The sequence below is a fragment of the Pseudophryne corroboree genome, chromosome 7, assembly GCF_028390025.1.
Source record: "Pseudophryne corroboree isolate aPseCor3 chromosome 7, aPseCor3.hap2, whole genome shotgun sequence".
Taxonomy (NCBI): domain Eukaryota; kingdom Metazoa; phylum Chordata; class Amphibia; order Anura; family Myobatrachidae; genus Pseudophryne; species Pseudophryne corroboree.
The window spans coordinates 511,088,685-511,101,039 of NC_086450.1; positions in this window are offsets into that span (position 1 = coordinate 511,088,685).

Below are 12,355 nucleotides of genomic sequence, written 5' to 3' on the forward strand. Positions count from 1 at the left end.
AATGGGGTCACCTGTCTGCCGCAATGTGTAAAATGGGGACACTTGCCTGTCGTACTGTGTAAAATGGGGACACTTTTTCCTGGATATGAAATTTATGTTAGAAAAGGCAATTTTTCAGGTAAAAAGTTCTGAAAGAGATATATATATATAATATTTTTATTCATTTATTTATTTTAAAATGTTTAGTTTTTTTATTTTTTTATTTGTTTATTGTAAAAAAAATCTTTTTTTTCTTTTTTTTCTTTTTTTTGGGGGGGGGGGGGGGGGTGTCAAATGACTACCTTGCCCCGGGTGACAAAAATCCTAGTTTCGGCCCTGCTTTCTGTATACAATTTATTCTGAGTATGCTGTCAGAGGAAAACGTTTCAGAACAATTTTTGTTATATAATCTCAAAAACCCATATTCTGAAGCTTGATCAATGTATGAGCCACCCTGATGTGTAACGCTAGTTGGGTGGTTGCCTTGAGAAAGACGGTATGAAATGCCAGCGCCCGCTGTCTCTGAAATAACGCTGAATGATAATTGATGTATGCACTGTCCGCAGCAATGGTGCACTTAATGGGGATGTCAGACGCTATGCATGCTGGTGCCCACTGTCTCCACTTAATCATACCTCCCAACTGTCCCGATTTTCGCGGGATAGTCCCGTTTTTTGGGGACTGTCCCGCTGTCCCACCCGCGGGCCGCAGTGTCCCGCGGTGGGGGGGGGGGCAGTTGGGAGGCTCCGTCTCTCACTGCTCTGCTTAGCAGAGCAGCAGTGAATAGACGCTGTGCGCATGCGCACAGCGTCTATTCACTGGAGTCAGAGGGAGAGGGGGCATGCCAGCGGCTCACAGAGCGCTGGGCATGCCCCCTCAGTGACTAAAACGGGCGCGTGGCTCACGACCGCGGGTCCTCCACGAAGCCACGCCCACTTTTCACAGGCCACACCCCCTTTTCGGGACCGTGCGTACCTTCGCCGCGCGTGTGTCCCTCTTACAGACGGGATAAAGTTGGGAGGTATGACTTAATGCTGAATGTTTACCATAGTTGCTGATACCCTGGCTGATCTCTGTGGGAAAGAGCAGTCAGGTTGGTTCGGCAGGGGGGCGGGGTGGAGATATGATGCAGAAAGGGGGCGGAGAGAAGGCTGAATGGGGATGTGGTTACCGCGATTGCGTCATTGTAGCCATGCCCCCCGCTCTGTAATGTCAATATTACCGGCATTATACTGCAGGAGGCATAGCTATGATGATGCGATTCAGTGAGAATCGCCTCATCGACTGCACGGGCCGCCAACTTCACTCACTAAGATGGCGGCTGGGCAAGGGGTACTTCCAAAATGGGAGACTTGCCTGTTCTTCCAGGGGGACGCTACCTCCCCTCCCCCCAAGTATACCTGTACTGGGGCTGGCCAACGGGCGCGCCATCTTACTAGTGAGATCTACAGGAAGATGGCACAGAAAGCAAAGACTCTGGCACTGTTTGAGAGTCGTTGCTCTCTAGTGACCAGCGTCATCTTCCCAAATATCACTGGGAAGATGGTGCTGGCCGGGAAGGAGGGACCCGCTTCCAGATCAAGTAAGGTAGGAAGTGGGTGCCCTCCCCCGTGACCCCCTGTGGTAAAACGGCCCCCGCCTTGTGGAACGTGTGGGGCCGCCACACAATTATTTTTTTATTAAAATTATTTTATATTAAAGGCCATAGTAACGCCCACTTTATTAAGGCACACCCCCTTTTATTATTATTATTATCCTTTATTTATATGGCGCCACAAGGGTTCCGCAGCGCCCAATTACAGAGTACATAAAGAAATAAACAAGCAGGAAAACAGCAACGTATAGTTGATGACAGTATAGGACAAGTACAGGGTAAATAAACATAGTTACATCAGCAGATGACACTGGAATAAGTATCAGGTGGCAGAAGACTGCTGGATTTGGTGCAGTTGAATACTATTAGAGTAAGAAAAGGATAAGCACATGAGGGAAGAGGTCCCTGCTCGTGAGAGCTTACATTCTAAAGGGGAGGGGTAGACAGACAGGGGTGACACAGATGGGGACCAGGGACCAGCGTGGCTCTCGACGGCCCTGGTATTAATTACCCATTTTACACGCACCTGCTACAATCAGGAGCCGCTACTGTGTTCTATAAGGACATTATAATATATCTAGTAAAGGTTAATTTTTATATTTCTGTGCACCATATACAGGCTTCTTTTCCCTCTCCCTGTTGGGTGTGGTATAAAAGATCGACAGTTATTAGGTCGAAATTGTCTATGTCGACCTTAAAAAGGTTGACATGAGAAAAGTCAACACATGAAAAGGTATACATGAATGGTTTTGTTATTTTTGGTGCAATTGACACCAATAAGCGTACCGCGTCCACTCGTATGGCTCGCTTCACTCGCCATGCATCGGGCAGAGTACCTCACTCCGCTACCTCTGCGCTCGGCACAGGTTACTATTCCCAATTGGAGTCTATGTGGATGGTAAAGTATGAAAAAGTTTAAAAACATAAAAACATTACCAAAAACTCGTGTCGACCTTTTGTCAATGTTGGCCGATCCATGTAGACCATATGGTGGTGACCTATCATCTGGATCCCCGGCCTGCTTATGTTACAATTAATGTCTGTGGTAGCACCCCCTAACTCAGTACCAACATTATGTACTAGGTGATTCATCACGCCCTATGGACGCTCCTCATACCGTCGTAAGGGGCTACGCCCCCTTAACCCTTGCACACCCTTGTGGCGTGCAATATTTTTATTATATGGAGTAGTACCTCCAATCATAATTGTGTGAGTGGTTAAATATTGCACGGACAAAGGGCGTGCAATGGGTAAGGGGTGTAGCCCCTTGCAACAGCGTGAACAGCTCACGCAGGGCCTGATAAATTACCTAGTAGGTGCTTTGGTTGGGGGAGTGGCGGGGGCGGGTAAGATGCGGATGGGATCCGGGGATGTCACGGGAGGGGGAGAGGCGGTTGCGGTGGTGCCACAGGTGGTGGAGGGGCTGGTGCGGTGGTGCCGCAGGTGGGGGTCCGGAGCCACCACGGGTGGGGGAGGAGCTGTTGCAGGGGTGCCCCGGGTGGTGGAGGGGCGAATGCGGTGATGCGGCAGGAGGGTCGGGTGCGTGGTGGGTGGGGGAGGGGGTCCATAGTTACCGCGGGTGCTGGAGGGGGTGTGTGGGGGTGCCTCGGATGGGGCCCCGGAGGTACTGTGAGTGGGGGACTGGCGGGTAATGCTTCTCCTGCTTCTCCTCCTGTCAGCAGCTAAGCTGCTGTCCTCCCTTTGGCAGTGGCTCTCCCGGAAACTCGCACAGCAGCCAGTCACTATTGTTAGAGCTGGTGTCCCAATGCGCCGCATTACAGGGAAGAAGATGAACGCAATAAACTACAGCTCCCAGCGGCCCTAAGGACCGGAATGCTTTGGCACTAAGGGCTGCTGGGAGCTGTAGTTTATGTAGTGCGTCTACTTCCCTGTAATGCGGCGCGTTGGAACACTGGTGCTAACAATAGTGACTGGCTGGCAGAACTGTGTGACTGGCTGAATCAATTTAAAAGGTGAGAGTGCTGAGCAGTGTCAGTGACACTGCACACAGGGCCGGCGCAAGCTGCTCAGCAAAGGGATGCAGTGCAGGGAGGCACCAGGAAGGAGAGACGTTCTCCCTGCTCTGCATCCCTGTGCTGAGCTGCTGCTGCTATCCCTGCTGCTGGCAGCTGCTGTCACACATGCAGTGGCGCCGGCAGCACAAAGCCTCCTCTCCCCCTCTGCGCCGGCAGCAGAAAGCCTCCGCTCTCCCCCCGCTCCCTTGTGTGACATTCAGTGGCCGGGTGGGAGCTAAAGGGGGCGGAGCTAGATGGGAATAAGTGGCAGCGCTAGACGGGACCATGCTCTTCCTCCTGCTGCAGCTTCGGCAAGCCAGACGTCATTAGGTAAGTGTTTGGAAAGAGAGTGAGTGTGTGTGTAAGCAGCATTGCTACAGGGGACGTAACGTGTGTAAGCGGCACTGGTACAGGGAGCGTTACGTGTGTAAGCGGCACTGGTACAGGGGGGCGTTACGTGTGTAAGCGTTACTGGTACAGGGGGCGTTACGTGTGTAAGCAGCACTGGTACAGGGGGCGTTACGTGTGTAAGCGTCACTGGTACAGGGGGCGTTACGTGTGTAAGCGGCACTGGTACAGGAGGCGTTACGTGTGTAAGCGTTACTGGTACAGGGGGGCGTTACGTGTGTAAGTGTCACTGGTACAGGGGGGCGTTACGTGTGTAAGCGGCACTGGTACAGGGGGTGTTACGTGTGTAAGCGTCACTGGTACAGGAGGCGTTACGTGTGTAAGCGTCACTGGTACAGGGGGGTGTTATGTGTGTAAGCGTCACTGGTACAGGGGGTGTTACGTGTGTAAGCGTCACTGGTACAGGGGGGTGTTATGTGTGTAAGCGTCACTGGTACAGGGGGTGTTACGTGTGTAAGCGTCACTGGTACAGGGGGCGTTACGTGTGTAATCGGCACTGGTACAGGGGGCGTTACGTGTGTAAGCGTCACTGGTACAGGGGGCGTTACGTGTGTAAGCGGCACTGGTACAGGGGGCGTTACGTGTGTAAGCGGCACTGGTACAGGAGGCGTTACGTGTGTAAGCAGCACTGGTACAGGGGGACATTACATGTGTAAGCGGCACTGGTACAGAGTGCGTTACGTGTGTAAGCGTCACTGGTACAGGGGGCGTTACGTGTGTAAGCAGCACTGGTACAGGAGGCGTTACGTGTGTAAGCGTCACTGGTACAGGGGGCGTTACGTGTGTAAGCGTTACTGGTACAGGGTGCGTTACGTGTGTAAGCGGCACTGGTACAGGGGGCGTTACGTGTGTAAGCGGCACTGGTACAGGGGGCGTTACGTGTGTAAGCGGCACTGGTACAGGGGGCGTTACGTGTGTAAGCGGCACTGGTACAGGGGGCGTTACGTGTGTAAGCATCACTGGTACAGCGATCGTTACGTGTGTAAGCGTCACTGGTACAGGGGGCGTTACGTGTGTAAGCGTCACTGGTACAGGGGGTCGTTACGTGTGTAAGCGTCACTGGTACAGGGGGCGTCACGTGTGTAAGTGTCACTGGTACAGGGGGCGTTACGTGTGTAAGCATCACTGGTACAGGGGGCGTTACGTGTGTAAGCAGCACTGGTACAGGGGGCGTTACATGTGTAAGCATCACTGGTACAGGGGGCGTTACGTGTGTAAGCGGCACAGGTACAGGGGGCGTTACATGTGTAAGCGTCACTGGTACAGGGGGCGTTACGTGTGTAAGCATCACTGGTACAGGGGGCGTTACGTGTGTAAGCGGCACAGGTACAGGGGGCGTTACATGTGTAAGCGTCACTGGTACAGGGGGCGTTACGTGTGTAAGCGGCACTGGTACAGGGGGCATTACGTGTGTAAGCAGCATTGCTACAGGGGGCGTTACGTGTGTAAGCGTCACTGGTACAGGGGGCGTTACGTGTGTAAGCGGCACTGGTACAGGGGGCGTTACATGTGTAAGCGGCACTGGTACAGAGGGCGTAACGTGTGTAAGTGGCACTGGTACAGGGGGCGTTACGTGTGTAAGCGTCACTGGTACAGGGGGCGTTACGTGTGTAAGCAGCACTGGTACAGGGGGCGTTACGTGTGTAAGAGGCACTGCTACAGGGTGTGTTACTTGTGTATGGTCACTGGTACAAGGGGGCGTTACATGTGTAAGCGTCACTGGTACAGGGGGGCGTTACGTGTGTAAGCGTCACTGGTACAGCGGTCGTTACGTGTGTAAGCGTCACTGGTACAGGGGGGCGTTATGTGTGTAAGCGGCACTGGTACAGGGTGCGTTACATGTGTAAGCATCACTGGTACAGCGGTCGTTACGTGTGTAAGCGTCACTGGTACAGGGGGGCGTTACGTGTGTAAGCAGCACTGGTACAGGGGGCGTTACGTGTGTAAGCGTCACTGGTACAGGAGGCGTTACATGCGTAAGCGTAAGTGGTACAGGGGGTGTTACGTGTGTAAGCGGCACTGGTACAGGGGGTGTTACTTGTGTAAGCATCACTGGTACAGGGGGCGTTACGTGTGTAAGCGGCACTGGTACAGGGGGCGTTCTGTGTGTAAGCAGCACTGGTACAGGGGGCGTTACGTGTGTAAGCGTCACTGGTACAGGAGGCGTTACATGCGTAAGCGTAAGTGGTACAGGGGGTGTTACGTGTGTAAGCAGCATTGATACAGGGGGCGTTACGTGTGTAAGCGTCACTGGTACAGGAGGCGTTACATGCGTAAGCGTAAGTGGTACAGGGGGTGTTACGTGTGTAAGCGGCACTGGTACAGGGGGCGTTACGTGTGTAAGCGTCACTGGTACAGGAGGCGTTACATGCGTAAGCGTAAGTGGTACAGGGGGTGTTACGCGTGTAAGCGGCACTGGTACAGGGGGCGTTACGTGTGTAAGCAGCATTGATACAGGGGGCGTTACGTGTGTATTCGGCACTGGTACAGGGGGCGTTACGTGTGTAAGCGGCACTGGTACAGGGGGCGTTACATGCGTAAGCGGTACAGGGGGTGTTACGTGTGTAAGCGGCACTGGTACAGGGGGCGTTACGTGTGTAAGCGGCACTGGTACAGGGGGCATTACGTGTGTAAGCGGCACTGGTACAGGAGGCGTTACGTGTGTAAGCAGCACTGGTACAGGGGGCGTTACATGTGTAAGCGGCACTGGTACAGAGTGCGTTACGTGTGTAAGCGTCACTGGTACAGGGGGCGTTACGTGTGTAAGCAGCACTGGTACAGGAGGCGTTACGTGTGTAAGCGTCACTGGTACAGGGGGCGTTACGTGTGTAAGCGTTACTGGTACAGGGTGCGTTACGTGTGTAAGCGTCACTGGTACAGGGGGCGTTACGTGTGTAAGCGGCACTGGTACAGGGGGCGTTACGTGTGTAAGCGGCACTGGTACAGGGGGCGTTACGTGTGTAAGCGGCACTGGTACAGGGGGCGTTACGTGTGTAAGCATCACTGGTACAGCGATCGTTACGTGTGTAAGCGTCACTGGTACAGGGGGCGTTACGTGTGTAAGCGTCACTGGTACAGGGGGTCGTTACGTGTGTAAGCGTCACTGGTACAGGGGGCGTCACGTGTGTAAGTGTCACTGGTACAGGGGGCGTTACGTGTGTAAGCATCACTGGTACAGGGGGCGTTACGTGTGTAAGCAGCACTGGTACAGGGGGCGTTACATGTGTAAGCATCACTGGTACAGGGGGCGTTACGTGTGTAAGCGGCACAGGTACAGGGGGCGTTACATGTGTAAGCGTCACTGGTACAGGGGGCGTTACGTGTGTAAGCATCACTGGTACAGGGGGCGTTACGTGTGTAAGCGGCACAGGTACAGGGGGCGTTACATGTGTAAGCGTCACTGGTACAGGGGGCGTTACGTGTGTAAGCGGCACTGGTACAGGGGGCATTACGTGTGTAAGCAGCATTGCTACAGGGGGCGTTACGTGTGTAAGCGTCACTGGTACAGGGGGCGTTACGTGTGTAAGCGGCACTGGTACAGGGGGCGTTACATGTGTAAGCGGCACTGGTACAGAGGGCGTAACGTGTGTAAGTGGCACTGGTACAGGGGGCGTTACGTGTGTAAGCGTCACTGGTACAGGGGGCGTTACGTGTGTAAGCAGCACTGGTACAGGGGGCGTTACGTGTGTAAGCGGCACTGCTACAGGGTGTGTTACTTGTGTATGGTCACTGGTACAAGGGGGCGTTACATGTGTAAGCGTCACTGGTACAGGGGGGCGTTACGTGTGTAAGCGTCACTGGTACAGCGGTCGTTACGTGTGTAAGCGTCACTGGTACAGGGGGGCGTTATGTGTGTAAGCGGCACTGGTACAGGGTGCGTTACATGTGTAAGCATCACTGGTACAGCGGTCGTTACGTGTGTAAGCGTCACTGGTACAGGGGGGCGTTACGTGTGTAAGCAGCACTGGTACAGGGGGCGTTACGTGTGTAAGCGTCACTGGTACAGGAGGCGTTACATGCGTAAGCGTAAGTGGTACAGGGGGTGTTACGTGTGTAAGCGGCACTGGTACAGGGGGTGTTACTTGTGTAAGCATCACTGGTACAGGGGGCGTTACGTGTGTAAGCGGCACTGGTACAGGGGGCGTTCTGTGTGTAAGCAGCACTGGTACAGGGGGCGTTACGTGTGTAAGCGTCACTGGTACAGGAGGCGTTACATGCGTAAGCGTAAGTGGTACAGGGGGTGTTACGTGTGTAAGCAGCATTGATACAGGGGGCGTTACGTGTGTAAGCGTCACTGGTACAGGAGGCGTTACATGCGTAAGCGTAAGTGGTACAGGGGGTGTTACGTGTGTAAGCGGCACTGGTACAGGGGGCGTTACGTGTGTAAGCGTCACTGGTACAGGAGGCGTTACATGCGTAAGCGTAAGTGGTACAGGGGGTGTTACGCGTGTAAGCGGCACTGGTACAGGGGGCGTTACGTGTGTAAGCAGCATTGATACAGGGGGCGTTACGTGTGTATTCGGCACTGGTACAGGGGGCGTTACGTGTGTAAGCGGCACTGGTACAGGGGGCGTTACATGCGTAAGCGGTACAGGGGGTGTTACGTGTGTAAGCGGCACTGGTACAGGGGGCGTTACGTGTGTAAGCGTCACTGGTACAGGGGGCGTTACGTGTGTAAGCAGCATTGATACAGGGGGCGTTACGTGTGTATTCGGCACTGGTACAGGGGGCGTTACGTGTGTAAGCGGCACTGGTACAGGGGGCGTTACATGCGTAAGCGGTACAGGGGGTGTTACGTGTGTAAGTGGCACTGGTACAGGGGGCGTTATGTGTGTAAGCGGCACTGGTACAGGGGGTGTTACTTGTGTAAGCGTCACTGGTACAGGGGGCGTTACGTGTGTAAGCGGCACTGGTACAGGGGGCATTACGTGTGTAAGCAGCATTGCTACAGGGGGTGTTACGTGTGTAAGCGGCACTGGTACAGGGGGGCGTTACGTGTGTAAGCGGCACTGGTACAGGGGGCGTTACGTGTGTAAGCGTCACTGGTACAGGGGGCGTTACGTGTGTAAGCGTCACTGGTACAGGGGGCGTTACGTGTGTAAGTGTCACTGGTACAGGGGGCGTTACGTGTGTAAGTGTCACTGGTACAGGGGGGCGTTACGTGTGTAAGTGTCACTGGTACAGGGGGGCGTTACGTGTGTAAGTGTCACTGGTACAGGGGGGCGTTACGTGTGTAAGCGGCACTGGTACAGGGGGCGTTACGTGTGTAAGCGGCACTGGTACAGGGGGGCGTTACGTGTGTAAGCGGCACTGGTACAGGGGGGCGTTACGTGTGTAAGCGTCACTGGTACAGGGGGCGTTACGTGTGTAAGCGTCACTGGTACAGGGGGCGTTACGTGTGTAAGTGTCACTGGTACAGTGGGCGTTACGTGTGTAAGTGTCACTGGTACAGGGGGCGTTACGTGTGTAAGCAGCACTGGTACAGGGGGCGTTACGTGTGTAAGCGGCACTGCTACAGGGTGTGTTACTTGTGTATGGTCACTGGTACAGGGGGGCGTTACATGTGTAAGCGTCACTGGTACAGGGGGCATTACGTGTGTAAGCGTCAATGCTACAAGGGGTTTTACTTGTGAAAGCGTCACTGGTACAGGGGGCGTTACATGTGTAAGCGTCACTGGTTCAGGGGGCATTACATGTGTAAGTGTCTCTACTATAGGGGGTATTATGTGCGCTGTGCCTTTGTAAAGTATGCTAGGGTGCAAATTTATAGTTTGCAGGGGGGTCACCGAACACCCTAGCACCGGCCCAGACTGCACACCCACTGCACTAAACAGCACTGTCACCTTTTACATTGATTCCGCGTCCAGACATTACCCTCCGCGATATCACCCACTCTATCCGTTACATTAGCCATCTTGGGGCTTCCAGGCAGGCAGGCAGGCCAGGTGCTGTGTTGCGGAGTCAGGGCCTCTGGGGATCTGGGCGCGGCTGTGGCGGGGAGGCACTTCTGTGACATCACACGCAGAGCAGGCTCTGGGGCTCAGAGAGTATGTGGCGCAGGGAGGGCTATGAAAGTCTTCCGCTGCGCCGCTTTCATACACATCTATGCCGGTGGCTGCAGCAGATTTTGCGCCATGGCTAGGGAGTGGGGATTGTTGATGCCGGAGGGGGCAGGTGGACTGGCAGCAGGACATAGGATGCTGCAGTAAAAGGATTTTTTCCCCCCCCGGGCCTATCTACAGCGCAGAGACTTGCTGCAGATACAGTGGCATACCCTCTGGCTGCACCTTTTTGGCAGGTACAGTCCCTTTTTTTTATGGTCTGTACCGATTTTTGACTCTCCAAGCTTTCATTGAAAGTATAGTAAAAGGGGCGTGGCCACGCGGGTGTACCCGTTTCCACGCCCCCTTTTCGAATGTGTATCAATGTTAATGTGTAAATTATTGGAGGGTGTGTTGCTGCAGATGCAGGGGGACTATTTTGGGGTGTGGGGCTGGAGCTGCAGCTCCATATGTCTCATTGCTAATCCTGCTCTGTGAAAACACAGCAGGCAAAGAGCAGAGCCTCCCATTGGATGTAACCTGTGTGGGAGGGCGTTTCTCGCCCAATCAGCTGTGGACTGGGTGTGATAGACCTGCCACAAACCCAATGAGAGATGCGTTATACACACAGGCACAAAGTCACAGATCTGGGCTATTATATAGGACATTGTTTGTTGGTAATGCACGCCGAAATGCGTTATTGATATGTGCTCGTTTATATTATATGTAGCAAAGTGGTAACACAGAGATTGTTGTGCTTTCCCCTTCAGCGTTGCCATGGTCACGCGGCTTGCAGGTGCCGCGACGTCACTTCCGCATCATGTGATGCGCACAGGGCGCCGGACAGGAAATGCGGCTGGCGTGGCCACGGCGGACGCCGGCGGGGAGATCTGGAGGAGAGGGAGGTAAGTGTGTATTTAAATTTTCACTTTTGCACTGTTATGTTGTCCTGAAGACGGGGAGGTTGTCCCCGAAACGTGGACCTCACTTGAATACAGTTTTTCAGTTGTTTACTAGCCTCTGAGTGCCGCCTCTGATTTTTTGGACTTAGATAGATAGATAGATAGATAGATAGATAGATAGATAGATAGATAGATAGATAGATAGATAGATAGATAGATCGATCATGGGCGCCGATTCCGTGGGTGGGCCCGAGCACCCACCAGGTCCAGGCATTTACTTTTGTGGGTGGCTGGCCACACAGCCAACCCACCCGTCTTCACCCACTGGCCGGCTCGTGATGTGACGTGCTGACGTCGCACTGCACTCCCTCCCGCCCACCCTGCGCTGTCCTCTCGTCCTGCGCTGTGCTGTGATCCCGTCCGCGAGTGGGCCGGCTTGCGATGTGACATGCTGATGTCCACCGCGCTCCCTCCCGCCCACCCTGCGCTGTCCTCCCATGTCCGCCCCCGCCCACCCTGCGCTGTCCTCCCATGTCCGCCCGCCTGCGCTGTCCTCCCGACCGCCGACACACACATGCAGCAGGACTTCTGTTGCTGAGGGGACTGCTGTCTGCTGGAGCCATAAATTGACACCTCTGCCTGATGTAAGGGGATATTTATGTTAAAAGAAAATACACATAACTTATTTTTAATACAGATGATATTAATAAGGCTTTTACCTTCTTATGTGACATAAGCCGTTAAAACTAAAAGCCTTATTAAGATCATCTGTATTAAAAATAAATCCGTTTCTGCTCATTAGGGGAGGTAGTTACTTCCGGACATTGCGGTGTGGGGCATGGTGCGCCGCCTTCTGGAGGGGGCCGCACCATGGCAAGATCCGCCACTGTGCCCCCCGCTGCCGCTGTGTCCCCCGCTAGTCCCCCCGCAGTGAAGGGAACTAGACGCTATCCGTCTAGTTTCCCTTCGTGCAGAGGACCTTTGCTGTGCGATGCGCGATGACGTCATCGCGCACCGCACAGCATTGTGGGACTGGCACAGACGCTAGGGGTCACGATTGACCTCTAGTGTCTATGCTGTGCTATGGGAGAGACGTCATGACGTCTCTCCCATAGATCCGACGAGAGGAGTGGCGGCGGCGGCGGCGGAGGAGGTCTGCAACTGCCGGGACTTGGAAGCAGGGATTGTAATTATCCTTTTTTTTTTTTAAGCGGCGCTACTGGGGACACAAATGGCGCTACTGGGGGCACAAATGGGGGCACAACTCTACAGGGGGCGTAACTGACCACGCTCCTGTATGAAGCGCCACAAGGGCTAGAACCGGCCCTGTCCTCCCTCTATGCCCCCTCTATGCCCCTCCTCCAGACCTCAGTTTGAGACTGTGCCCAGTGGAGACTGGGTGTACTTCAGGGAGCT